The following is a 27,396-nucleotide window of genomic DNA, read 5'->3' as shown; positions in this document are numbered from 1 at the left end:
TGTGTCAACTTGATTGGGTAAGGGATGCCCAGATAGCTAGTAAGACATTATTTCTGGGTGTATCTGTGAGAGTGTTTTTGGAAGAGATTAGCATTTGAGTTGATACACTGGGTAAAGCAGATGGCCCTCCCCAACGTAGGTGGGCATCATCCAATCTGTAGGGCCCCAGATAGAGCAAAAAGTTGGAGGAAAGGCAAATTCTCTTTTTTCCTTCTTGAGTTAGGACATTCATCTTCTCCTGTGTTCAGACATTGGCACTCCTGGTTCTTGGGCCTTTGGACTCTGAGGCTTACACCAGTTCCACCTCTTACCTCTTCCCTCCTCTTCTTTAGTTCTCAGGCCTTTGGCCTTGGACTGGGAGTTTCACCATCAGCTCTCTTGGTTCTTAGGCCTTTGAACTTGGACTGAATTACACCACTGGTTTTCCTGGTTCTCAAGCTGCAGCATGGCAGATCTTGGGACTTCTCAGTCTGCATCATCATATGAACCAAATCCCACAATAAATCTCCTCTTATATAGCTACCTAAATCTGTAGGCTCTGTTTCTCTGGAGAACTCTGACTGATACACTGGATATAGAACTATGAACATGATACGCGTCTGCCCTGTAGACTTATAACCTAGTGAGGCCAGCAGGCAATAATAAGTATAGTAAGTGGTGGCAGTGGTGGTGGAGGGATTCTATGAAGAGGGGACATTTATGCTGCACTTACAGGAGTAAAAGAAGTGAGTGAGCCAGGTTGAGAGTAGGGAAGAGAGCCTGCCAGGCAGATGGAATAGCATGTGCAAAGGCTGGGAGAAGAAAAAGGCTTGGCATGTGGGAGGACTGGTTGAAGGCCAGAGGGGCTGGAAAGCAGGCAGGGTGATGGGGAGAGAGGTGTGTGAGATGGGGTGGAAAGCCAGGCAGGGGACAGGTCTTGAGGGACCTGGTGGTGAGGAATTTGGATTTTATTCAAAGTGATGGGAAGCCATTGAGTGGTTTTAAGCAGGAGTAGTATGATTCAGTTGATATTTGAAAAACATTACTCTGGCTGTTGGGTAGAATATGAATCAGAGGGAAGTGCATCAGTCAGGGTCTGGTCTAGGTATTTCAAACAGAGGGGACTTAATACGGGGAAATGGTTATACAAGTGTTAAAACAGCTGAGAAGTCAAATAGGGGACAAGGAGGTGACCCAGAAATGATTACTATCAAGACTTCTTTTTACTTATGGCCAAATGGACAAAGTAGGGAGGTGATGTTATCAGAACCCAGGAGCTGGAACCATTTGGCAGGAAGGAGAACCATGGTTGGGGCTGCCCTGCTGGAGCTGGGACCATGGAGGTGAAACCATTGGGGGAGGTGTGGATGTTGCTCAGGGATTCCACCTGAAACAGGTGGAGGGCCAGAGATGCCCTGGTTTCTCTCTTCATCCCTCCCTCTAGTCTCCCACTGGTGCCTTCCAATGGTTGCATTTATCTGGAAGCCAGAAGAGCCTGGGAAATATGGTTCCCTGGGATGTAGAGCAAGACTGGGAAGGGTAGGGATTGGATCTGAGCCCAAAAAGGAGAATGCTCAGCATAGGGGCCAATGAAAGCTCCTGCAAGAGTAGCGGTGAGAGATGATGGTGCCTCAAGTCATAGTGGTGGAGATGGAGAAATGCAGATAGAGTGAAGTCTACCTTGGAGCTAAAACCAACAGGGCATGGGTGTGGTGGCAAAGGAGAGGGAGGAATCAGAGAATCTGAGGTTGTTTTTCCACAAGCAACTGTTAGACAGGATAGTTTTCAAGTCAAATCAACATATAGGGCTGGAGTGTCAGCACACCAGGGTTCTCTCAGAAGATTTCCCTGCTCCTTAACTCAGCCAGTGAAATACTTGAGGGCTCCAGAGCCTCTTCTTTGATGAGAGTCTCACCATGGGGACTAAATTCTTGTTGACATAGTTCTCTCTCTTAACATCCTCTCGGGTCATGAGCAGCTCTTCAAGATGATCAGAATTCTTATGTTTATAATGCTCAGAGCAGATTCTGGGATTTAGAGCATCCATTCTGAATGAACACTTGTAATCCAAGTCACTTCTCCACTTTCATTATAGTAAATTGTGAAGAGTAGGTGCTCCAGAGTCGTGTAAATCCAGATTTAAATCCAATTCCAGCCATGTATTCTTGGGAAATGTATATAACTTCTTTGAGCTTAGTCCCTCTTTTGGAGCATGGGATTGTGTTTGTTAATATGTTTTCATTCTAAGTGACAGAAACCCAAGTTAATTAGAATAAACAACATTAATAGAGGCAATTTATTAGAAAGCTCCTGACTACAAAGAAGAGTTGAAGAGTCAAGCTAGGGGAATGACAAGGAAGCATCTAGAGTCTACCAACCGGAGGCAGGACTAGAGATCTGTAGACATGTCTCCACTGCCTATCACTGCCTATTTCTTGGCATTGATGTCATTCTTTTTTTTCTCTGCAGTCTCGACTTTCTCTGCTCTTCAGTGTACAGGATGGAAAACACGGATGCAGTGGCTTCAGGTTTTTATATGAAAGTAACATCAGCCATTCAGAGAGAGTCTGACTTGACATCGTGCCACATTCAAAATTCTCAGGGTAAGGTATCACTGGCCTGTTTGGGATCAGGTGCTCATCTTTGAACCAATCAGCTGTGGCCAAGGGGTAGGGTAGGATTACATTGTAAAGTGGCTGCTCCTGTTGTAGACATAAGATTGGGAGAGAAGAAGGGAGCACTGGGGAGGCAATCCCATAGAATGCTACTGCTGGAATAATAATGGTACTTGCTACCAGTGTTGCTATGACAAGTGTGCTAATGCTTAGCATAGTTCCTGATACGTAGTAAATGCTCAATAGATATTAGCTGCTATAATAATAATTATTTTTGATGAAATCTGATCAAGGCCATTCTTGAAGCCAGTACAGTACTTATAAAATTAATGGATACATTTCCAGGGAAATCCCTAAGATGGTATTAGGGCATGAAGCCAGAAGACAAAGAGCTTCATGTAAGATATCAGTCATTTCACTTGAGTCCTTAGGGAATCCACCATGATATTGTATTCATATTTTTTTCCTCTCCATTACAAGAAAGTAGGAAAAAGTAAGATGATGAATTTTACTTTCACAGATGAAAATGGAAAGGGGACTTCCTCTCAAGACTTGACCAAAGGGCTGAGCTGAATAAGGCAGGATTTCAGATCCAGGTCCATGTATATGTCTGTGAAGATCAGAGAAAGACATTGTCTAGGTCTTTGAAGAGGTCCTGAAATCTTGTTCATCTTCTTTCCATTACCCCAATTCCCCAATCTATTTTTGTTTAACTTTTTTTGTTGCAAATGACAAAAATTCAGCCAAACTAGCTAAAGCTCCTAAAGTGTTTTTATTAGTTTATATGTCTAAGAGGATAGGCATGAAGATATTGATAGGCACAACAGAAGCCACGGATCAAACAATGTATTTGGGACTCTTTCTCCATTTCTTGGCTCTGTTTGTGTGTTGATTTTATTATTTAAGATTTCTCTTGAGTGGCAGAAACATGTGGCTGGCAGACCAAAATTCCAACATTATGACCCCAGAGGCAAAATATAGTCTTCTCCATGGCTCCAGCAGAGGATTACTATGGAAGAACTCTGACTGGTCCTGCTTGAGACACATGCCTACCTCTGAACCAGCCTGGCCTGGAGGGTAGGGTTCTCTAATAGACCACACTTGTTGCTATAGAAGCTGTGATTGACAGCTCCACTAGAAGCACATAGAATAAGGAGGGCATTTCCAAGGAAAGAGCCTATTGGGAAGACCAAGATCACAGTGTCCACTACAATTCCTCCTGGGGTATTAGCAAGCACAAAGGCATTAAGAAGACTTTTATGCTTGTTTTAGGGTGAGCGGAAGGGGAAAAACCTAAGATTACATCTCATTCTGCAGTAGTTCAAGGAAATGAGAGAAACTTGGGTGGAAGAGGTGATGGTATCAAAGAAGCTCATTTGGAGAAAAGAAAAGGAGTGATACAGCTGCATAGCTATAATCTTAATCACTTAAGACAGTGGAGCACCCTGGACCTCAATGCAGGAGAGAAAGATTCTGCCCCTCTATGGAGAGGAGAAGCCACCAGCAGGCATTGTGTTTTTCAGCTGAGTAGATCCACAGCCCTTCCATGACAGGGGCCCTTGTCCATAGGAGGTAGCTTCTTCACTGACAAGCCATCAGAGAGCTAAGGATAACCATGTACTATGGTCAGTCCCTGCGTCAAAGTTAGTCAGCATGGAAGGCCAGGTTACTTTGGTTCATGATATGAAGTCATAATTCTTATCCTAGCCACGTCTGTGCTGAACAGTTCTGAGCAGGCTTCAGTTAACTCTGTTCAGTTGCCCCCTCCATGGGGCTTCTCAGATGCTGCAATGTGGAATTCCACTGGGAATCTGATTGCAACCTCTGCACTTACTACCTTGAAGCTGGAAGGAGCCATTGCCCCTTGGGTGGTCCTGACCAATAGGAGACAGGAGCTGATGGATAGTGTGTTTGCCTGCTCCCCTTAGATGGACAGTTCTGACATGCATTTCACCATCTCTTTGAAAGATCCCATAGATGGAGCACCCAATTACAGGTGGTAGTGGCCAACTAGATATTTCATGCTTGTGTTGGCTTTTCCCTCTTCCCCCTTCATGCCCTCGTTCCTGCTCCCTGAGAGCATGTTCCTAAATCAATGACCCACAGGAAAGACACTGCTTTCAGTAAAACAGTTTCCAGTTTTCATGATTATGAATGGTGCTGCAATGCACATCTTTGTACCTAAAACTTTTTTTTTTTTTTTTTTAAGATGGAGTCTTGCTCTATCGCCCAGGCGGGAGTGCAGTGACATGATCTCTGCTCACTGAAACCTCTGCCTCTCAGGGTCAAGTGATTCTCGTGCCTCAGCCTCCCGAGTAGCTGGGATTACAGGCACCCGCCACCATGCCTGGCTAATTTTTGTATTTTTAGTTGAGACGGGGTTTCACCATGTTGGCCAGGCTGGTCTCAAACTCCTGACCTCAGGTGATCCACCTACCTCAGCCTCCCAAAGTGCTGGGATTACAGGCATGAGCCATCACACCCGGTGTACCTAAAACTTTTTAGGTTGTGAAAATTATTCTGGAGAATAAATTCCCTGAAGTGTCATTGCTGGATTGAAGGGTTTGCCCGTTTACTAGTTTGATAGTAATTGCCAAATTGCCCTACAAAGCTGCTGCAGGAATTTGCATTCCATGAGTTCTCCAATGTTGAATATTATTAACCTTTAAAATTTTGACACATAAATGAGGGAAAAAGCACTTCACAGTTTTAATTTGTAGATTTTTGATGACTAGTTTAGAGGCCATTTTTATACTTCTGAAATTGCCTATTAATGTCTTTCCCTTGACTTCTTTTTTTCTGTTAGATTTCTGCAATTTTCATGAATTGTAAAAGCTCTTTTAAAAAATTAATTTCAACTTTTATTTTAGATTCAGTCAGTACATGTGCAGGTTTGTTACACTGGCATATTGTGTGATGCTGAGGTTTGAGGTATGATTGATACTGTCACCCAGGTAGTGAACATAGTATCCAACAGTTAGTTTTTCAGTCTTTGCCCCTCTCCTTCTCTCCTCTATCTGGTAGTCCCCAGTGTCTATTATCGCCATCTTTATGTCGATGTGTACCCAATGTTTAGCTCCCCTTTGCAAGTAAGAACATGCAATACTTGCTTGTCTGTTCCTGCATTAATTTGCTTAGGATAATGGCCTCCAGCTGCATCCATGTTGCTGCAAAGGACATGATTTTGTTCTTTTTTATGGTTGTGTAGTATTCCATGGTATATATGTGTCACATTTTATTTTCTTTTCTGTACCTCCCTCCCTCCCTCGTTCCCTCCCTCCCTCCTTCCCTCTTTCCCTTCTCTTTCCTTCCTTCTCTTCCTTCTCTTTCCTTTTCTTTCTTCTTGCTCTTGAGATAGGGTCTTGCTCTGTCACCCAGGCTGGAGTGCAGTGGCATGATCTTGGTTCTCGGCAGCCTTGACCTCCCAGGCTCAGATGATTCTCCCACCTCACCCTCCTGAGTAGCTGGGACTATGGGCATGCACCACCATGCCTGGCTAATTTTTGTATTTTTTGTAGAAACAGGGTTTCACCATGTCACCCAGACTGGTCTTGAATTCCTGGGCTCAAGTGATCCACCCATCTTGGCCTCCCAAAGTGCTGGGATTACAGGCCTGAGTTGCCGGGCCCAGCCTGAGCCACTGCGCCTGCACACATTTTCTTTATCCAGTCCACCGTAGATAAGCATCCAGGTTGATTCCATGTCTTTGCTATTATGAATAGTGGTGTGATGAACATACAAGTGCACGTGTCTTTTTGGCAGAATGATTTATTTTTCTTCGGTTTTATACCCAGTAATGAGAATGGGTCAAATGGTAGTTCTGTTTTAACTTCTTTGAGAAATCTCCAAACTACTTTCTACAGTGGTTGAACTAACTTACATTCCTACCAACAGTGTGTAAGCATTCCCTTTTCCCTGCAGCCCCATCAACATCTGTTACTCTTTGACTTTTTAGTAATAACCACTCTGACTGGTATGAGATGGTTTTGATTTGCATTTCGCTGATGATTAGGGATGTTGAGCATTTTTTTATGTTTGTTGGCTGCCTGTCTGTCTTCTTTTGAGAAGTGACTGTTCATGTCCTTTGCCCACTTTTAAATGGAATTATTTGGTTTTGGTTGTTGATTTAAGTTCCTTATTAATTCTGGATATTAGACCTTTGTTAGATGCATAGTTTATGAATATTTTCTTCCATTCTATAGAGTGTCTATTTCCCCTGTTGAGAGTTTCTTTTGCTATGCAGAAGCTCTTCGGTTTAACTAGGTCCCACTTGTCAAGTTTTGTTTTTGTTGCAATTGCTTTTGAGGTCTCAGCCACAAATTCTTTGCCAAGGCTGATGTCCAGAATGATTATTTCCTAGGTTTTCTCCTAGGATTTTTGTAGTTTGAGGTATTACATTTAAATCCTTGATCTGGCCAGGCACGGTGGCTCACACCTGTAATCCCAGCACTTTGGGAGGCCTAGGTGGGTGGATCACTAGAGGTCAGGAGTTCAAGGCCAGCCTGGCCCACATGGTGAAATCCCATCTCTACTAAGAATGCAAAAATTAGCTGGGCATGGTGGTGCACATCTGTAATTGCAGCTACTCAGGAGGCTGAGGGATAAGAATCACTTGAACCCGGGAGGCGGAGCTTTCAGTGAGCGGGGATCATGTCGCTGCACTCCAGCCTGGGCAAGAGAGTGAGACTCTGTCTCAAAAGAAAAAAAAAATCTTTGATCCATCTTTTGTATATGGTGAAAGGAAGGGGTTCAGTTTCATTCTTCCACATATGAATAGCCAGTTATCCCAGCAGCATTTATTGAATAGGGAGTCCTTTCCTTATTGCTTATTTTTGTTGACTTTGTCAAAGATCAGATGGTTGTGGGTATACAGTTTTATTTCTGGGTTCTCTATTCTGTTCCATTGGTTAATGTGTCTATTTTTATACCAGTACCATGCTGTTTTGATTACTGTAGCCTTAAAGTATAGTTTGAAGTCAGGTAATGTGATGCCTCCAGCTTAAAAGCTCTTTTTTTATAGTTTGAGGTATTACATTAAATCTTTGATCAATCTCTGGTTAATTGTTGTATATGGTGAAAGGAAGGGGTCCAGTTTTATTCTTCTGCATGTAATAGCCAGTTATCCCAGCAGCATTTATTGAATAGGGAGTCTTTTCTTCAATATGCTGACTGCTTATTTTATCTTGGGGTTATCTTTTTAAAAATATCTGCCTTGACACATATACACTGTGGAATACTATGCAGCCCTAAAAAAGATGAGTTCATGTCCTTTGTAGGGACATGGATGAAGCTGCAAACCATCATTCTCAGCAAACTATCGCAAGGACAAAAAACCAAACACCACATGTTCTCACTCATAGGTGGGAATTGAACAATGAGAACAGTTGGACACAGGAGGGGGAATATCACACACCAGGCCTGTTGTGGGGTTGGGGGAGGGGGGATGGATAGCATTAGGAGATATACCTAATGTAAATGATGAGTTAATGGGTGCAGCACACCAACATGGCACATGTATACATATGTAACAAACCTACAGGTTGTGCACATGTACCCTAGAACTTAAAGTATAATAAAAATAAATAAATAAATTTACACACACACACACACAAAATCTGCCTTGAGACATTTTTGTACACTGAACATATATAAATTGTGTAACAATAATAATAAAAGCCAAAGAAGGCCGAAGGGCTTCATCCTCTTATCCTCCTCCATTGCCACAAGGGTCTCCATTCCCGCTCCTCTCCCAGATGTTCCAGGAGCTACACATCTGCTTCCTTTGGGTCCTCCCCAGAGCTGTGATCTTCTGTTAGGCTCTGGGCACTGCCTTCCTCCCACTGTACCAGGACCCTGGGCAGAAAACCAGCCTTGTTGTGGGACATGAGCCTTCAAAGGAACTTGGTTTTGGGTTGGTTTCTCAGAAGAAGACCCTGAGGCAAGGATTTATGTGTTCCATGGAAAATAGGTCAGGGAGTGGTGGAAGCAGGGCAGGAAAGAGGAGGAAACCAAATAGCGTGCAATCTCAAACAAAATCCTATGAAAGGCGGCCTCAGCCTGATTCCACAGGGGACACCTCGGAGTGTGAGTTACATCTCAGAGTTAGTCCACGCTTAGCAAAGGGAGCTGGATTTCTTACATGTGCACCCATCACTCATTGGATAAGGGCTGCCTGGGAGAAATGCTCAGGCATTTCTGGCCTTCTGTAGGTGCCAGTGGAGAGCCTCCAGTGGCCAAGGACAGTGCTCCAAAGAAGAGTCTGGAAGCTGGTTGTTGGAGTTAAATGCACACTGGGGTCAATGGTAGGACATCCAGAAAAGGTAACAGAGAATCTGAGTGGATCTGGGCAGAGTGCCAATGTTGCCCACTGGAGACCTGGTTTAAGGTGGGAGATGCTGGGATGTCCTGGAAAGAGAGCTCTTAAAGTCTGTGCTCTCAAAATCTGGATCTGGCTTGGTATTCTTTTCTCACAGTGTGACCTTGGGCAAGTCTCCCGGCCCCTCTGACCCCGAGTCTTCTCATCTGAAAAATGGAGGCAATAATTTGTTCCCTTGCCTCAGGGCTTTGTAAATTGTAAAATAATACACAAATGTAAAGTGTTTGTCTGTGGGTTGGGAATTTGTGCATTTCAATGTCTTTGTTTTATATTTTTAATTGGATGAGATGGTGTATTAGTCTGGTCAGGCTGCCATAATGAAATACCAGAGACTGGGTGGCTTAAAGAACAGAAATTTATCTTCTCACAGTCTGGAGTCTGGAATATCCAGGATCAAGGTGCTGACAGGATAGGTTTCTGGTGAGGCTTGCCTCCTTGGTTTTGCAGATGGCTGTCTTATCGCTGTGTCTCACATGGCCTGTCCTTTGTGTGCACATGGGGAGGGGGAGCGATGTCTGGTGTATTAGTCCGTTCTCGAGCTGCTGGTAAAGACATACCCAAGACTGGGTAATTTATAAAGGAAAGAGGTTTAATAGACTCACAGTTCCACGTGGCCGGGGAGGCCTCACAATCATGGCAGAAGGTGAAACTCATGTCTTACATGGCAGCAGGCAAGAGAGAATGAGAACCAAGTGAAAGGGGAAACCCCTTATAAAATCATCAGATCTCATGAGACTTATTCTCTACCAGGAGAACAGTATGGGGGAAACCGCCCCCATGATTCAGTTATCCCCCATCGGGTCCCTACCACAGGACATGGGAATTATGGGAGCCACAATTCAAGATGAGATTTGGGTGGGGACACAGCCAAACCATATCATCTGGTATCTCTCTTTCTTCTTATAAGGACACTGGTCCTATTAGATTAGGGCTTCACTCTTATGATCTCCTTCAATGCTAATTACCTCCTTAAAGGCCCCATCTCCAAATGTAGTCACATTGGGCATTAGGGCTTCAACAGATGAATTTTGCTGATAACACAATTCAATTGAGAATATGTGTATAAAATGCTTCCTAATGCAAATAGATATTTCATAAATGTTAATTTCTCCCCTCCCCTTCCACCCCTCTACCCTCTCTTCCTCCCTTCTTTTTTTCCTTTCTTCCAACCAATATTATATGCCAGGTACTGTTCTAGGCTGGGAACAGAGTGCTAAACAAGACAGACACAGTTTCTGCCTTCATTTTCTCTCATCCATGGTGAAGTAAAATCAATAAGCTCAAGACAGGGTCCAAGATCCCAAGTGTGGTGTTTAAAATCAGAGCTAGTACACACAGCCCTAAAAACTGGCTCTGCCTCATGGATATATTTTTTTGGACCTGGACTGACTGTTACCCAGGCTGGAGTGCAGTGATGGGATCATGACTCACTGCAACCTCCGTTTTCTGGACTGATGCCATCCTTCCACCTCAGCCTCACAAGTAGCTGGGACTACAGGTGTATACCACCACGCCTGGCTACTTTTTGTATTTTTTTTAGAGACAGAGTTTTGTCATGTTGCCCAGGCTGGTCTTAAATTCCTGGCCTCAAGCAATCTACCTGCCTTGGCCTCCCAAAGTGCTGGGATTACAGGCATGAACTACCACACCTGGCTTGTGCTGATTTATTTTTAAATTGGTGGCTAACTTTTAAATACGATTTCACTGAAAAATGCATATTTTCAGCTTCTCTTGAAATAGATGAGGTGGCAGCTTGGGCCTGCGTTCTTGTGAGGTGTCTATTGGCTTGAGCTGTGTAGCTACCACCCCTGGGGAGAGAGGGGAACTGTTTCTTGGTGCCCTCTGTTCCTTGCCTGGTCTGATTCAGTAATTTATTACCTGCCTATTCCCTGCAGGTATTAAGATTTGCAACTGCTGGTTTAAATAAATATGACTCTAATTGAAGAGCCTGACTTAGCGCTCTCACTTTTCCCATATGGAGAAAGGAGTCAGTAGAATCTTGTTTTCTATTCTTTTTGCATGGGCTTTAGATAATCGAATGTGGAGTGGGGCTTGGGGTGAGGGTAGGGGCTGGTGGGAATTGGGTATCATTCTTGTGGTAGGCTGGTTGCATTAATAGCTCCAGTTAATTTCTCCCTATAGCTATGCCCTCTGTCTTATAACTCTTAATCCCCTAGCCCCCTATTCTGGCTCTGGGCTTGAGCATGTGACTTGCTTTGGCCAATGGCATTTAGCAAACATAATGCAAGCAGAGGTTGGAGAAAGTGCTTGTGTATTTCCACTTGCTTGCTTGGATCTCTGCAGCCACCATAAGAATGTGCCCAGGCTAGCTGGAAAACATGCCCAGACCAGCTTGCTGGGGGAATAGGAAAGACATGCATGGGAGAGAGAGACAGATGGGAGAGAGTCTGGTTGACCCAACTGAGGCCATCAGCCAACAACCAGCAGACCTCCAGACATGTGGGTGAGCTCAGCTGGGGCTGGAAGAACTGCCAGGCAGCCTACCCACTTGTAAGCAGTAATAAAAGGAATAGTTTGAAGTTGAGCCTTTGGGGGTAGTTTGTTATACAGTATTATTGTGGTGGTAGATAACTGATACATTTGCATGCTGTATGCCACCCCCTCTTTTCTCCTCTCTCCTCCCCACGTCTCTCTCTCTCCAACCCATATTATTGAACACTTACTATGTGTCAGGGATACAACAGTGAGTGAAACTAGATAAGATTCCTGCCCTTAGGCTGTTTACAACAGTAGTCCCCAACCTTTTTGGCACCAGGGACTGGTTTTGTGGAAGACAATTTTTCCACGGACGGTGGGTGGGGTTGGGGGTGGGCATGGTTTCGGGATGAAAATGATTAAAATGATTAGATTCTCATAAGGCATACACAACCTAGATCCCTCGCATGCGCAGTTCACAATAGGGTTCACGCTCCTCTGAGAATCTAATGCCGCTGCTGATCTGACAGGAGGCTCACCCACCACTCACCTCCTGCTGTGCAGCCTGGTTCCTAACAGGCCACGGACTGATACCGGTCCCGGTCCATGGCCTGGGGGTTAGGACCCCTGGTTTAAAATATTGTCCTTGGTTTTATTGTAGAGCTTGAAAAGCTGGAGTTCAATAAGGAAGTGACTAATTTCATCTACTCCAAGCCGTTCTGGGATGAGTTTCTTTCCCATAGAGTACTTTGTTACAATTTCTGTGTTTCCCATTCTAATTGTTCCCTAAACCACTGCAAAGATCGCCACTGGTAGCAACAGCTCTTCCCCGTAATGTGAATTCTTTCAACATGATGTGTAAACCCAGGATGTTCTTAAGTAATTTATGTAAAGAGTGAGCAATTCTTTGTATGTTTTTATAAGGTAGGGAGAGTTTTATGTACTGTAAAGTTTGATGTATTGTCATAAATTACACTTTGGTTTTAGGCCTACGTAAAAAAGCACAATGTTTCTCTGAGTTCTGGGAAATATACTGTAAATAAAACTGGTGGTTTATTTCTTGGCTGGGCATTTTCTCTAATAATATAAAGAGATGTCAACAACTGTATCTTCAGGGCAAAATATGAGGTTCTCTTCCCTTCTCACTACAGAGAAAGAGTGAACAGAGCTTGCCAGTTCTCTAGACTCTTAAAGGAAGCTGAGTGTGGTCTAGAGCCTGTGTCCCGGTCAGATTTGAGATCCGTGTGCTCCCAGCTGGCCCATCGGTCAGGTAGATTAGAGAAGTCAGCATCCTAGCTGGGCGTGGTGGCTCACACCTGTAATCCCAGCACTTTGGGAGGCCGAGGCGGGTGGATAATTTGAGGTCGGGAGTTTGAGACCAGCCTGACCAACATGGAGAAACACCGTCTCTACTAAAAAATATAAAATTAGCTGGGCGTGGTGGCGCATGCCTCTAATCCTAGCTACTTGGGAGGCTGAGGCAGGAGACTCGCTTGAACCTGGGAGGCGGAGGTTGCGGTGAGCTGAGATCACACCGTTGCATTTCCAGCCCGAGCAACAAGAGTGAAACTCCATCTCCAAAAAAAAAAAAAAAAAAAAAAAAAGGAAGTCAGCATCCTTTGGCCCTGGGCTCTTCCCACCTCCCTATTCTCCTTGTGTGCCCTTCCCAAAGACACATGTCTTAGCCAGGATGCTAGAAAAAAATACCATAAACTAGGTGACTTATAACCAACAGAAAGTTATTTCTCACAGTTCTATGGGCTGAAAAGTCTACGATCAGGGCGTGGGCAGAGTTGTTTTCTGGTGAGGGTTCATAGATGATGGTGCCTTCTAGCTGTGTCCTCACATGGAGGAAGGGGTGAGGGATGTCTCAGTGCTCACTTACTTATTTATTTGAGATGGAGTCTCCATCTGTTGCGCAGCCTGGAGTGCAGTGGTGCAATCTCGGCTCACTGCAACCTCCGCCTCCTGGGTTCAAGCAGTTTTCCTGCCTCAACCTTCTGAGTAGCTGGGATTACAGGCACCCACCACCATGCCCAGCTAATCTTTATATTTTTAGTAGAGACAGGGTTTCACGGTGCTGGCCAGCCTGATCTCAAACTCCTGACCTCGAGTGATCTGCCCGCCTCAGCCTCCCAAAGTGCTGGGATTACAGGCGTGAGCCACTGCATCCAGCCTCAGTGCTCTTTCATTAGGGCACATAACCCCATTCATGAGGGCTCCTCTTCCATGACCTACTCACCTCCCAAACGCCCTACCTCCTAATGTCATCACCTTATGGGTGAGAATTTCAACATATGAATTTTGGGGGAACATAACCCTTGAGACCATAGCAGCATGGCAGCTTTGCTTTCAGACCACTGTAGACAGATCTCTCTATGAAAGTGGGAAGACGAGTCACATTTCCTTTCCTAGCCTCAGTTTCCCCATCTGTAAAGTTACCCAATGATAATTCACAACAACTCTTACTGTATAATTCTATAAATAAGCTTAAACAGTAAATTCCTTCCCTGGGTTTCTACATTTGTTAGATGCATCTTAGAGGCAGCAGACAGTGTGGGATAGGTCTCTAATGGTGGCATTTCAGGTAGTGTGATGAGAAGTGGGGAGGTCATTTTGGTCTGGTATGTGTTTGGGGAGTACTGTTTTCCCTTAAGTCAGGTCATCTACCTGGATACGTTTGTTGCCTGCATGTATGGAAAAGAAATCTGACGTGGGTTATAAGTCCTGGTTTGGCCCCTGTATTGGGTATTCATGGGAAGGTCACTCTCTTGGCACCCGTTTCTTCCTCTGTACAATGAGGTGCCTCTGCCAGCCCTGACATTCTGGAATTTATTGAAGCCAATAATGTCCTTGTGTGTCTGAGCATAAACGATTTTCCTCTAATTTCCTGTCTTCATTTTAGGGACAGAATCCAGAGTGTGTGAATCAGAATTCTTTTGAGTGAAAGCCCTAGAAACTCAGCTCAAATTGGCTGAAGTAAGATAATTTTCTGGCTCAAGGGGCTGAAAAATCTAGGGTGCTGGCTTCAGCCATGGTTGAATCCAGGTGTCCATCAGATGGCATTGTGACTCAGTCTCTGTCTCTGATCTCTGCCTTCCTCTAGGTTGACCTGTGCTGTCAGGCAGCCTCTCCCCACATGATGGTGAAGATGATCACCAGTTGTATCAGATCTTTATCCTACCAGCTTAGCAACACTGGCAGAAAGGGAGCACTTTCTCTGCAGATGTTCTAGCAAAAGTCTCATGGCTGAATTTCATTGACTTAGCTTGAGTCACATGCTCACCCCTGAACCACTCTGACTGACTGACTATGCCTGGGACATGTGCTCACCTCGGAGTTGAGAGGAGGGTTAGCCCCATCCAAACACCACCAAGTAAGAGAGGTAGAGGTGCTGCACAGGAAATGGGGCCCTGAAGTCAGAGGACTGGGGAGTGGGCGCTGAGCAGACATGAAGAATGGATGCTCACCTCCAGGGCCAGGCTGGGATCTTATGGATGGATCTTATGAAGTAGCTCAGGGGCTCTCCATGGTTTTCATTTCTAGAGTCCTGGGATGTTAGGGCCAGACAAAAGCTCAGATCTTATGCATCTTCTGCCCAACTCTGCATTTTACAGATGAGAAAACTGAGCCTTGAGAAGATGGGGGCCATTTGCCCAAAGTCCCTGAGTATGAATCATCTGAGGAGGAGGGCACTGTATCAACAGTGCTTCTCTGAGTGACTCAAACCCAATGCTACACAAGAAGGACTTTTACCCAACCATGACGCTACCAAGCGTGTAGCATCCTAGTAGATTGTTCACCACTTATCACTCATATGTGGTCTAGAGACCAGCAGCATCAGCATCACCTGGGAGCTGGCTAGAAAGACAGAATTTCAGGCCCTGCCCCAGACCTACTGAAATGGAAACTTCATGTGAAAAAGGTCCCCAGCTGATTGTGTGCATGTTGAAATTTGAGAAGTGCTGGTCTCTACCATGGATCAAGGAGTTCCAGGTGACTTTTCCATCTGGCCAGGATTGCAGTTAGTCCTAAAACAAGTTCTCTTCTCCTAAACCTTGCAGAAGAGGAGGATTTTGCAATCTATGAGCTTACCAGGTAAGATGATTTAGTGTCATAGAATGTTCATGGTCAGGAAGGTCTTCTTGGAAGTTGGCCTCCCTCCTTCCTGTTTCTGTGTAGGCAGGGTTGCCATGGTAGTATCTTTCCCACTACTACCACTAATGGTGTGAAAAGAGTCAGAGGTCCCAAGAGCCCGGTTCAGGTCCCGAGGCTTTTATGAGCTGCATGACTTGGGAAAGGTCCCTTTCTTGGCTACTTTTGTGGCAGATGCTATTATACTTTTCCTCTTCCCTTTAATAGAGTTAGCAGTTCCTGCTTTGTTCTTCCCTCAGACCCAATGCATGGATCAAGTGAGATCAAAGATACGGATATGGCATGAAAAACTCAGAGCATTGCACAAATCCACTGCCACGTAATTTTACCCTGTAATGTGTTTGAAGCCTGCTTCTAAGATTTTCCTTTCTTTTCCTCCCTGGACTGGACTCATCAGCAGGTTGGCTGGGTGAATGTCATCATTATTGATATGGCCACCAAGAGCTCAGGCCATTAGGAAGCCCTCTATCAAACATTAATTACAGTGCTCACGTAACCTCAAGTGGGGGCTGGATGTCGCTTCTTCCTTGGGCCCAGGAACTATTTCTGGGAAACAGGAAGCCACATGGTGTTTTATCAGACGTTTATGGCTACTGGTTTAGGGGGTGAGTTTACAAGGCTCTGCAGGCTGTGCACTGGGAAATTAAATTGCTTGCATTTTTACTTAGTTCTAATCATGCCACCAGCCATGGGATTTACGAGGCCGTAAAGTCTTGAGCACGTCGCTCACTGAAGGCCTTGCTCGTGGCTGCCTGCATGGTGTCCTTGACAAGAAGCATTCTCCAGGAGCTCCGGGCTCAGCTGTCCGTTTGTTCCACAAACACATTCTAGGCACCTACTGTGTGCTGGGGGTAGAGTGGTGAGCAGTGCAGATGTGGAATTTGTCCTCTTGTTATCTGCAGCTTCCTAAGGATACAGGCATTGCCAAATAGTTTCACAAATAAATATAAAATTGCCAGCTGGGGTTAGAGGAGTGATGGAAAGGTTTAAGATACTATGAGAAGCCACAGAGGTTGAATGGTGTTTCCCTCTGAGAAAAAAGGTATGTCCATGTCCTAACCCCCAGGACTTGTAAAAACAACCTTATAGAAAAGGCCTTTCTAGGTGTAATTAAATTAAGCATCTTGAAATGAGATCACCCTGGATTACTGAGGTGGGCCCTAAAAAATAAATGTCCTTATAAGAGATAGAAGGCCATGTGAATATGGAGACAGAGATTAGAGTGATGCAGTCACAAGCCACAGGACTCAGAGCCACCAGAACCTGAAAGAGGCACAGAGATTCTTGCCTAGAGCCTCCCCCGCGATCCTAGCCCTGCTCCAGAGACACTTCTGGTCTAGCTGGGGAGGTGAGACTGAAGCGACTTCCTTGTCTCGGGTAAATACTTGGGATATTCGTTGTCTTGTGCCAAGAACATTTAGGACATGGACACACATGAGGAGTTTAAGAGCAGAGGTTTAGTAGGCAAAAGAAAGAGAAAGCAGAACAGCTCTCTAGTGAGAGGGAGAGGCTTCCAAAAGGAAAGACCCGCCTGTAGTGGAGTTTGCCAGATTTTATAGGCAGTCTTGTGGAGGTGGTGTCTGATTTAGGTAGGGACCGCAGGTTGGCTGGATCAGGTGTGACGTTTACATAGCATTTGGGGAAGGCTGCCCAACCCACTCTAATCTTACTATGCAAATGGACCCTCCCCTTGGCTGGCGCCATCTTGTCTGCTCCTTACTGTACACATGTCTGACAAAGAGAAGGGCAGATGGAGCCACCATCTTGAACATGATTGGCACAACGGCCGGCATCTATGTCTGCCGCTCGATTTTACAGGCTGCTCTTTGTTAGAAAAGAAAATGATTTGGGGCTGATTTTCATTAAAAGGAAAACCTTACCGAGGACTTCTGTACCCTCTCTATCTGCCTAAGTAATTTCTTTTTAACTCCTATATCAAGCCTAATCTAGAGACTTATCTAGAGTTTATAGTTGAGCCTTAAGTAGTGTACAGAGATTCACAGGTGACAAAGATGATTGCAGGCTGAGGAAATCAAGTCAATGAGGGCTTCCCAGGGGAGGTGGCCCTGAAGCAAGGGTGTTGATTGGCTTGTAGAGAAACAAGGAAGACACTGATGTCAGAAGCCAAAATAACCCCCACGTGTGAAAACTCTGCATCATAATGAATGCCTACTGCATGTGAGGCACTTTGCCTTCACTCTTATTCAATCCTCAGACAACTTTATTTGTATCCTCATTTTACAAGTGGGGAAACTGAGGACCATTGAAGTTACACACAGATAGTAATTGGCCCAACTGGGATTGGCAACCACACAGGTACCCCAGGACTCTCAATGTGGCTTCCATCCCTGCTCTCCTCTCCTTGTGACCAGAGCTGAGAGAAGTCCAGGTCTCTGGCTTCTGTTCAGGATGCTTAGAAAAAAAAAATCCACCTTTTAAATCTCTTTCTTTCTGGCTAGGAAAATTGTCCATAAGGAGGTGAAATAGGCCAGGCCAGAAAAAAAAATTATCTTTTTTATGAGGTGACTGCTACTAGTGTGAAATCTTCCTTTCAAGAATAAAATATCAGGCCTGATGTGGTGGCTCATGCCTGTAATCCCAGCACTTTGGGAGGCCGAGGCAGGAGGATTGCTTGAGGCCAGGAGTTCAAGACCAGACTGGGCAACATGTCAAGACCTATCTCTAAAAAAGATTTAAAAATTAACGGCATGGTGGTGTGTGCCTGTCGTCTCATCTACTGGGGAGGCCAAGGTGGGAGAATGGCTTGAGTTCAGGAGTCGAGGCTGCAGTGAGCTGTGATTGCACCACTGCACTCCAGCCTGAGTAACAGAGCCAGAACTTATCACTTAAAAAAAAGAAATCAGGGCAGCCTATCCAACAAATGCTGGCTTTTCATAATTCTAATAACTGTAAAGTAAAATATTAGATTAACCAGTGCTCAGGACTCACTATCTTGCCATTCCTGGTGTGGACTCCCCGTGAAAATGGACAGTGTGCCAAATTGGGGAAGGAGCATGACCCTTTGTTTTTATTTTCTCTGGATGGAGCTGCCTAAATGCAGTTGACAGAAATGGAAATTTGTTCCCCTGAGAAATTTCGCGGCCTCCTGACCTTTGTCACAGCCTGGCCCTGGAGGAGAAGGAATCAAAGATGGGCCGTGTCAGGCTGCTGCATGCAGGGACTCTGGGGACCGGGGCAGCTTATTGGGGGGCAGGGGGATGCCAATGGACTCCAGCATTTTCTTTTAGAAACCGGGACTCACCTGCCATCCTCACACATGCTTTGGGGAACAGAGAGGCAGAGTGAACTATTAGGGCTCACTCTGCAGTAGACGCTACTTTATCCCCACAGTGACCCTGTGTGACAAGTATTTATGTGACTCTTTGTCATTCTGCACACCCAGGATTTCTATTATTTTGGTATCAGAATCTCTGCTTTATCCTAGGACAATTCTCCTCCCCCCAATACAGGTGGCATCAGAGGGATCGTGTCTTAGTTTGGGTCTCCCACCACCTCTCTCCTAGGAAGCAGATCCTAAAACAAGGACTTGAGTGCAAGTCGTTTATTTGGGAGGCAATATCAGATACCAGGGTTGGGGAGAGAAGTGACACAGGGAAGGGCAGGAAGCTGATAAGAGGTGCATCATCAAGCCCATTTCCACTGTGGGCAAGTGTAATTTAATCCCACTGAGGAGCTCAGGGTGACAGTGTAGAATATGCCCCTCAGGGTTCTCCCATTTGAGATGGGGAGTGGAGTATTCATATACCATGTACCATCCTCTGAGTTATTGATTGAAGGCTGCTCCTGGGGATGCTGCTTCCTTAGAACTCTTTCTGTTGAGGATGTGGGCAAGAGTACCCTCAGGCAAGGAAGCACAGATGGTGGAAGCTGGAAGTGGGGACTGCCCCCCTGTGCAGGGGGCTGGTTGTGGGAGTCTCAGCATCTGCTGCAAACCAGGGCATTGGCTCTGGGCTGGACCAATCAGGGGCTATCTCCCAGGAATTTGGATCATGAGCACAAAGACCTAAAATGATTGGAGTTCACTAATGCCAAGGCAAACATCCCATATGTATTCCGTTGGTTCCTGCCACTTAATACACCTTTCTCTTCCTCCACCTCCCCGAGCTGCCCTGCCCCTGCCTTTCTGGAGCCTGATGTTTCAGCTTTTCCTTCCATTCTGTGTTTTTCTGTTTTGTTTTTTTTGATGGAGTCTTGCTCTGTTGCCCAGGCTGGAGTGCAGTGGCACAATCTCGGCTCAATGCAACCTCCACCCCCCCCCACCCCCCCCCCGCCCCGGGTTCAAGCAATTCTTCTGCCTCAGCCTCCCTAGTAGTTGGGATTACAGGCATGTGCTACCACGCCCAGCTAATTTTTGTATTTTTCGTAGAGATGGGGTTTCGTCACGTTGGCCAGGCTGGTCTCGAACTCCTGACCCCAAGTGATCCGCCTGCCTCGGCCTCCCAAAGTGCTGGGATTACAGGCATGAGCCACTGTGCCAGGCCGCCATTCTTTTTTTATTCATCCAGTAAGTACTTACTGAGCACCTATTACATTTCCTGCCAATCCATTGCCTGCAACCAAAGGATGCTGGTGGATGCAACATGGCTGCCTCTACACCCCAACACCTACCCCCAAGGGGAGAGTGGACTCATCCATACTCAGGAAATTAGTAGAAATCTGTCCCGTGATGCTAGGGTGCACAAGACATCATTCCTTCATTTTTACAAACAAGGGAAACCTGGCTCAGCCCTGCTCTGAGCTCAGCCCTGCCCTGTTGGCAAAAACAATAACTTTTTTATAACAAACAGAATTCAGCTGGGTGCGGTGGTTCACACCTGTAAACCCAGCACTTTGGGAGGCCGAGGCAGGCGGATCACCTAAGGTCAGGGGTTCAATACCAGCCTGCCCAGCATAGTGAAACCCCATCTCTACTAAATAGACCAAAAAAAAAAAAAAAAATAGCCAGGCGTGGTGGCGGACACATGTAATCCCAGCTACTCGGGAGGCTGAGGCAGGAGAATCACTTGAACCCAGGAAGCAGAGGTTGCAGTGAGCCGATATGCCATTGCCCAGGCACTCCAGCCTGGGCAACAAGAGCAAAACTCCGCCTCAAAAAAATGAAGACCAAAAAACAGAATTCACTGGAGAGCCACTCAGAGAGAGTTCTGTGTGGTGTTATGACACCATGCGCACCCAGCATGTTTCACAGGGGGCTGTAATTGCCTGTTTAGTTATCCACTTCTCTGGCCAAGCTGTGAGCTTGGGGAGCAGGGGCCGGGCGGGTCTTGCTCATTTCTTTCTTCCCAGCCATGCTTGGCACATAGTAGTTCCTTTATTACTATTTAATGGATGGATGAAAGAATACTTGGATTTGGAGTGAAGCTCTGTGTTGTTCCCTGCTCTGTGACTGCACATAAATTTGGAGCAGAGAAGCTTTTTTGTTTTACCCTGCTCTGTGACTGCGGATAAACCCCTCTCCTCTCTAAGCCTCAGTTTCCTTGCTTCTGGAACAAGCAGGTTGAACTTGATTATCTCTTAGATCCCCTCCAGTTCAACATTCTCTCTGTATTCAGGAGATGGGAGAGGGTTGCACTTACTGCCTTCTTATTATAGGGCAGGGTCATGTGACTAGTCCTATCCAGTGAGTTGCGAGTGGAAATAATAGATGTCACCTCCGGGCTGGAACGTTGCATTGCTGATGCAAGATGCTCCAGAACTCTTTCCCTCTGTCATGGGCCATGGCAACCACCAATGTTGAATCTTGCAAGCAGGGACTTGGAGCAGATGTCCCAGCTGAATGGAGCATAAACAAGAAGTAAACCCTGGTTGTTATAAGTCACTGACTTTTGGGGATTATTTGTTATTGCAGCATAATGTGACCTATCCTACCTGGTGCAGTTACTCTGGGTGGTGTGTGAAAGGTGGGTGTTAAGGGCAAGAATGGAAGCAAGGAGAGCTTGGAGGAGGTTATTTCATTCCTGTGGGTGACAGACTGAGAGTAATCGCCTGATGCCGTTACTCTGGGTGCTTGGGCAAGGGTAGTAGTGGTGGAGGTGGTGAGAAAGAAATGGATTCAATTACATTTTGGAGCTAAAGAGGCCATCACTTGATAATGAATATAAGGAATAAGAGAATGAAAAATCTATGCTAAGGGTCCCTGTCACTCACCACTTTAAGAGCTTTCGGATCACGAGTTGGGCTGAAAGCTCCTCATACAATCTGATATTAGATAATAAATTCTGCTTGTCTTTGCTCAAGAAATGGGTCTCTGCTTTCATTTTTCAGGGCTAAAGAAGTTCCTGCAAGAGAAGAGTGGGGCCTGGGTCTGCCTTTCCCATTGCCAAGATGCCTTCTGCTGGCAACATCATCCATTATGACTGATCATGGCAAATGCCGGTCAGCTGGCCTCACAGCAGGTGTTAGGAAAATAGTCTTTGGCTTGATTATGTTATCTGGCTTTCCCCAAGGAGGTAAGAAAATAGACCTATATCCCTCTGGCTTTGTGCTTCAAGCTCTCTCACCTGCCTTGTGTATGTCATAGCTCAATCAGAAGATGGCTTTTTAGAATAGCTGCTGCGAAAATGGGTTAGCCAGGGAAAATCTTATTAGAAGGAGAATTGTGTCAGGAGCGAAGAAAGAGAAATGCAATTTAGCGTTGTATGTTCTCATTAAAATAAGCGTGCATCTTTGAAAGGAAACAGCATCATTTAGACAGGACAAAGGGGTGGTAAACCTGGCAATTATCCTGGGGGCCAAGGGGCAAATGTCATATGGCAAAGGTCAGGTCACCTTTGGGTTTGTGGTTTGCTACTTTCACTGGCTGCCTTTCTCTTTAGAGCTGAGAAGCTGGGTGAAGGTGTCCATTCCAGGGGACTGTGTCTTAGCATTTTGTCCCCAGTGTGCCGACCTGTGCTGTCCAATGTGGTAGCCACTAGCCACATGGGGCTATTTACATTCAAATTAATTACAATTAAATAAAATGAAAAATTCAGTCTCAGTTGCACCAGCTGCATTTTAAGTCCTCAGTAGCCCCATGTGGCTAGTGGCTGTCACAATGAACAGTATAGATATAGAATATTTCCATCATCACAGTAAGTTCTGTAGGACAAGCTGGTGTAGACTACAGGGTGGGGGACTTAAAATGGAAGACATTCAAACAAGAAAAGTGGGGAGAATCATTATCAGCTCTAGTTTAAGGAGCCCATGAGCTTCTCACCTCTGTCTCTCGCTACCTGGCATACCTGGGCCTTAGAACCCAGATCTTATTTAATCCTAGAGCCACCCCCTCCTCCCTTAATCTCTCTGCAATGTGGAATCTCAGAGGCTACTATGGAGTGGCTCGTTTTGCTAAATATGTATTTACCCAGCAACTTCTACAATCATCACTGGAGAGATGCTTTCCCAGCCGCATAGGCAGTGTTAATTCCAGGCGATGCCGACCTGCTTAGGGCAACCAGATGAGGTAAGTGTGGAGGGATGGGGAGGACACTCAGGGGACCTGCTGGAGTGGCAAGAGAGTGAGGCCAGAGAGACCTGGGGGTGGGGAAAACTGGCTCTGCCACTTAGCAGCTCATTGGCCCCCACATTGTCTCTTCTTGCCCTGATAATCCCTCTCTGAAGCTAGGAAGTTCCTTTAAAATACAAATCAGGGCCAGGCATGATGGCTCACACCTGTAATCTCAGCACTTTGGGAAGCCGAGGTGGGTAGATCGCTTGAATTCAGGAGTTCGAGACCAGCCTGGCCAACATAGTGAAACCCTGACTCTACTAAAAATTCAAAAATTAGCTGGGCATGGTACCACACCTCTGCAATTAATCCCAGCTACTCAGGTGGCTGAGGAAGGAGAATCGCTTGAACCTGGGAGGTGGAGGTTGCAGCGAGCCAAGATCACACCACTGCACTCCAGCCTGGGTGACAGAGCAAGACTTCATCTCAAAACAAACAAACCCCCAAAAAACCCAAATCAGATCATGTCATTTCCATGCACAAATCATGACTATGATTTCCCATTGATTTAGAATAAAATCCAAATTCTACCAAGACCTATAAAGGCTCACAGACTGGGTTCATCCTCTGCTCCTCAATATCATCTTTCTCCAAAACCTTGTGTTTGTATGTTCACGGCTCTCATCCTGCCAGGAATGATTTCCTTGTTTGTTTTCCTGGTTCTTGCCCATAGCGCATCCTGGATTTAAAATTCCTGCTTATTTTATTCCTCACTAGGAGAAGGACATGCTTATTTTATTCCTCACTATATGCCCAGTGTCTGGCACAGTCCCCAGAGACACAGTCCACACTTGTAGAATAAAAGTAGTAATGACCTTGTGCATGATGCTTGACTTCTTGGAACCTCAGTTTTCTCATCTATGAAATGGGAATATATTAGGATGATTTTGTAAGGTTATTATAAGGTAGAAACAGAGTTATAAAAAGTGCGTTGTGCATAGTAGACATTCAAATTAGCAGTTACTATGATCATTATTATAAAGTTGCAAGTTCAATACAGATGACTTTTTTTCCTCCAAAGCCATTTCAAAATAAGTTGTCAAATCGATGCCCTGTCACCCCTGAATACAGTAGAGTCTATTTCCTTAAAATAAAGACATGCTTTTAGTGATCATGGTAAAATTGTTAGGTCAGGACATGAATCCTGCAACATTACACCCATCTAATCCTCAGACCCCATTCACGGTTTCCTATTTGTGCCAATAACGTCCTTTCTAGCGAAAGGATCCAGTTCAGCATCTACTGTTGCGTTTAGCTGTCCTGTCTCTTGGATGTCCTCCAGTCTGGAGTGTTCCTCAGTCTCTCTTGGACTCTCATGATGCTTTTGGAGGGGACAGCCAGCATTTTGTGGAATGTCACTCTGTGTGGGTGTGTCTGATGCTCCCTGGTGAATAGATTCAGGTCATGCATCTTGGGCAGGAATAGCATGTGAAAGATGTGGCATCCTTCTCATGGAACCCTGTTGGATGGCATGTGATTACTGCTGGCATTCACTCTGGTCACTTAATTGAGGGGCCCTCCCCACAGGGGACTTCTCTCCACTCTAAAATTACTCTTTCTGTCTTCGCAGTATTTTTTGTGGGGAGGGTCTTTGAAATTATGTAAATATCCTATTCAGTATCAAACATTTACTTTATTCATTCATTTATTTATATCAGTATGAACTCATTCCATGCTAGTTTTTTGAGTGGGCTGTAATTCATTACTATTCTCATTTATTTTGATTCTCAAATCACGTCATTTTTGGCTGGTGAGAGCCACTTCAAGCTGGTGTCTGTGTCCCTTGCTGTGACCCCTATGATACTTTGAATGTTTTCTTGCTTTCTGGCACAAGATGTTCCAGTTATCTTGTTTTTTCCCGGAGCCAGCCTTGGAATCAGCCATTTCCCTAAAGTGCCTTGATTCAATTTAGTGGAGAATATCTGGAAACAAAGACATTGGTGTAAAGTATGTTTATAGCTATTAGGGCAGCACTGATTCCAGGTCCTCTTAATGTGCAAATCTAGGGAGTACATGTGTGTGTGCACACATGTATGTGTATGTGGATATACACATGTACAAACATGTTTACATCTATATTTATTAGATTTTTTTCTCCATATTGGAAACCAGAAAGTCACGTTAATACACCTCTGACTCCAATCCATCACCATAGAGCTCATTCTGGTTCTCTTCCTTTCCACATTTGTGACTCCTTTCTCTGACAGTGAGAAATCTATTTACACTCAGTGGTCAGTGTAACGATTCTCCTGTTTCAGCTGCCACCCCTGCCATGCATGGACACCCTTGTCACCCTACCTGTGCACTCTCATCCCATCTTGGCTGCACCCAGCATGGGCTCTGATGACTGTTATTATTGTTATTGTTGTTGTTATTTTCATCCTTGGTGGGTTGGTGGGGCAGTGGAGTGGATGGGGTGCTTATGTCATTTAAGTCACCTGCCCTTATTTGGCCAAAGGGACCAGGCCTGGAGGCTAGCAGGTGCATTTTTTTTAAATATTCATAGAATGCTTCTACGCAGTCCCTCTAAGAGGTCAAAGCAATTTAAAAAATCCTTGATAATTACCCAACATTCCAAAATTGATGGCTGATTCCAAGTGCTGTGTGTTTTATTCTTTCACCTCCTCCACAGAAATCAAAGGGAGGAAAAGTAAGTAGCAGCTGAAATGATCCCCCACTCACTTTCTATAAAGAGGAAAATTAGCTGCTCTAATAATCATGAATATTAATGTATAGCCAATTTCACTCAATTAAAATGATGATCTATAATTTTGCCTCGGAGCTTTATGGAGACCATTTCAATGACTACTGAGTAGAAGTTGGATGCTTTTTAAAGTTCATGGGTTTGGCTTAACTCTCCCATCCCCATTACTGGCTTCCATGTAGGATGGACCCCAATTCCTTCCTTGGCCAAATTTCTCAGCTTTTAGAGAATGCATTCTTTCTATTTTTAGGGTCCAGGATCTATCATTGCCACGGTGAGTTTATGAGATCTCGCACAGCTCACATTCATTCCCGTCTTCTTGAACACTGCTTCTCGCACCTCTCTGATCCACAGGGTCCCTGGATGTGTACCCACTGGCCACATGTGTCCAGTGAGGTCCCACTTTCCCTATTCATAGCAAATTAGCTAAAGGGGAAACACCTCCCCATGTAGAGTCTTTATCCTGGGAATTTGGGATTGGGACTAAGATGGATTAATGCCAGAGGGATCCTTCCCTTCCCTTCCCTTCCCTTCCCTTCCCTTCCCTTCCCTTCCCTTCCCTTCCCTTCCCTTCCCTTCCCTTCCCTTCCCTTCCCTTCCCTTCCCTCCCCTCCCCTCCCCTCCCCTCCCCTCCCCTCCCCTCCCCTCCCCTCCCCTCCCCTCCCCTCCCCTCCCCTTCCCTCCCCTCCTCTCCACTCCTCTCTCCTCCCCTCTCCTCTTCTCACCTCTGCAGCACAGTCCCTGCCTTTTATACTTTGTCTTCTGTAGAAGTTGAGGATATGGTGTAGCTACTGACTTCATTTTTTCTCCTGCTCCTGGCTCAACCTTTAACTTTTCAGGGAGCTCTCCATGGTCCTGAAGTTAGTTCTAGGGCTCTGCAATAGAATTTCCTTATTGGCATCTTTTGGGTGGTTCCTTTTCAAAGGGAGATCACATAGAGTGCAAGGTCTCCACCTCCTACCTTGAAGTTCTCCCAGCCTTTCCTCTTCTTGATGGAAAAAGAATACCCATTTCTTGTTTCCACGCCAAGTTGCTAGTGCACCAGTTTCCATGACAACAGAGAGCGGGGAGTTAAAGGCCAGCCTCTCATTTATAGCAGAATTAAAAGCTACCCTCTTGGAGAGTGAATAATGATCTCAGGAGGGTCCTGGAAATGGAAAAGCATTGGTTTTTTATTTATCCATCCACGTAGTATGGGGCTCTGAGGGAGAAAATATGGGGGTGGCGGGGGAGTTTCTGTAAGGGCTTTTCATGGGGAGAAGCGTATGCAGTAATGACGTTGGCAATAGCAATGATAACACCTCGCAGGGTCTCCACATTTTAAAATCTGTGGCAGCCACTTTAGACCCTCAATATAGCCTGTGGATTTGATGCAGGAAGAAACTGGGACTTCAAGTGAAGAAGTGATATGTGTGCCCGTTTCATGCTGTCTTTTTAGTGCCTGGAGCATCTCACTGCCTGACTGGGACTTCCCCAGCAGTACCTAAGCAGTGACTCTCCTCCTCATCAAAAGGTACTGGTGCTCTGTCCCATTCCTCCCCATCCCTGATAACAATGGCACCCCGAGAAGCCTGTCTTAGCTAGACAGCAATAGTGAATTGAAGGGTTACTCTCTCAGGCCAAG

At 45.4% G+C, this 27,396-nt stretch overlaps 1 long non-coding RNA gene across 1 annotated transcript; it reads right to left on the bottom strand.

Moving 5' to 3' along the window:
• Positions 1 to 9,307: 9,307 nt before the first annotated feature.
• LOC117975200 (uncharacterized) lies at positions 9,308 to 26,863 on the bottom strand. Its single transcript, XR_004665416.3, has 3 exons — positions 26,734 to 26,863; positions 26,498 to 26,647; positions 9,308 to 9,533 (listed from the first exon to the last, which is right to left on the bottom strand). It is a non-coding gene; the product is annotated as an uncharacterized LOC117975200 (long non-coding RNA).
• Positions 26,864 to 27,396: the final 533 nt, after the last annotated feature.

Source organism: Pan paniscus, chromosome 10 (assembly GCF_029289425.2).
Source record: "Pan paniscus chromosome 10, NHGRI_mPanPan1-v2.0_pri, whole genome shotgun sequence".
Taxonomy (NCBI): Eukaryota; Metazoa; Chordata; class Mammalia; order Primates; family Hominidae; genus Pan; species Pan paniscus.
This window is presented reverse-complemented; position numbering and strand designations above follow the sequence as displayed.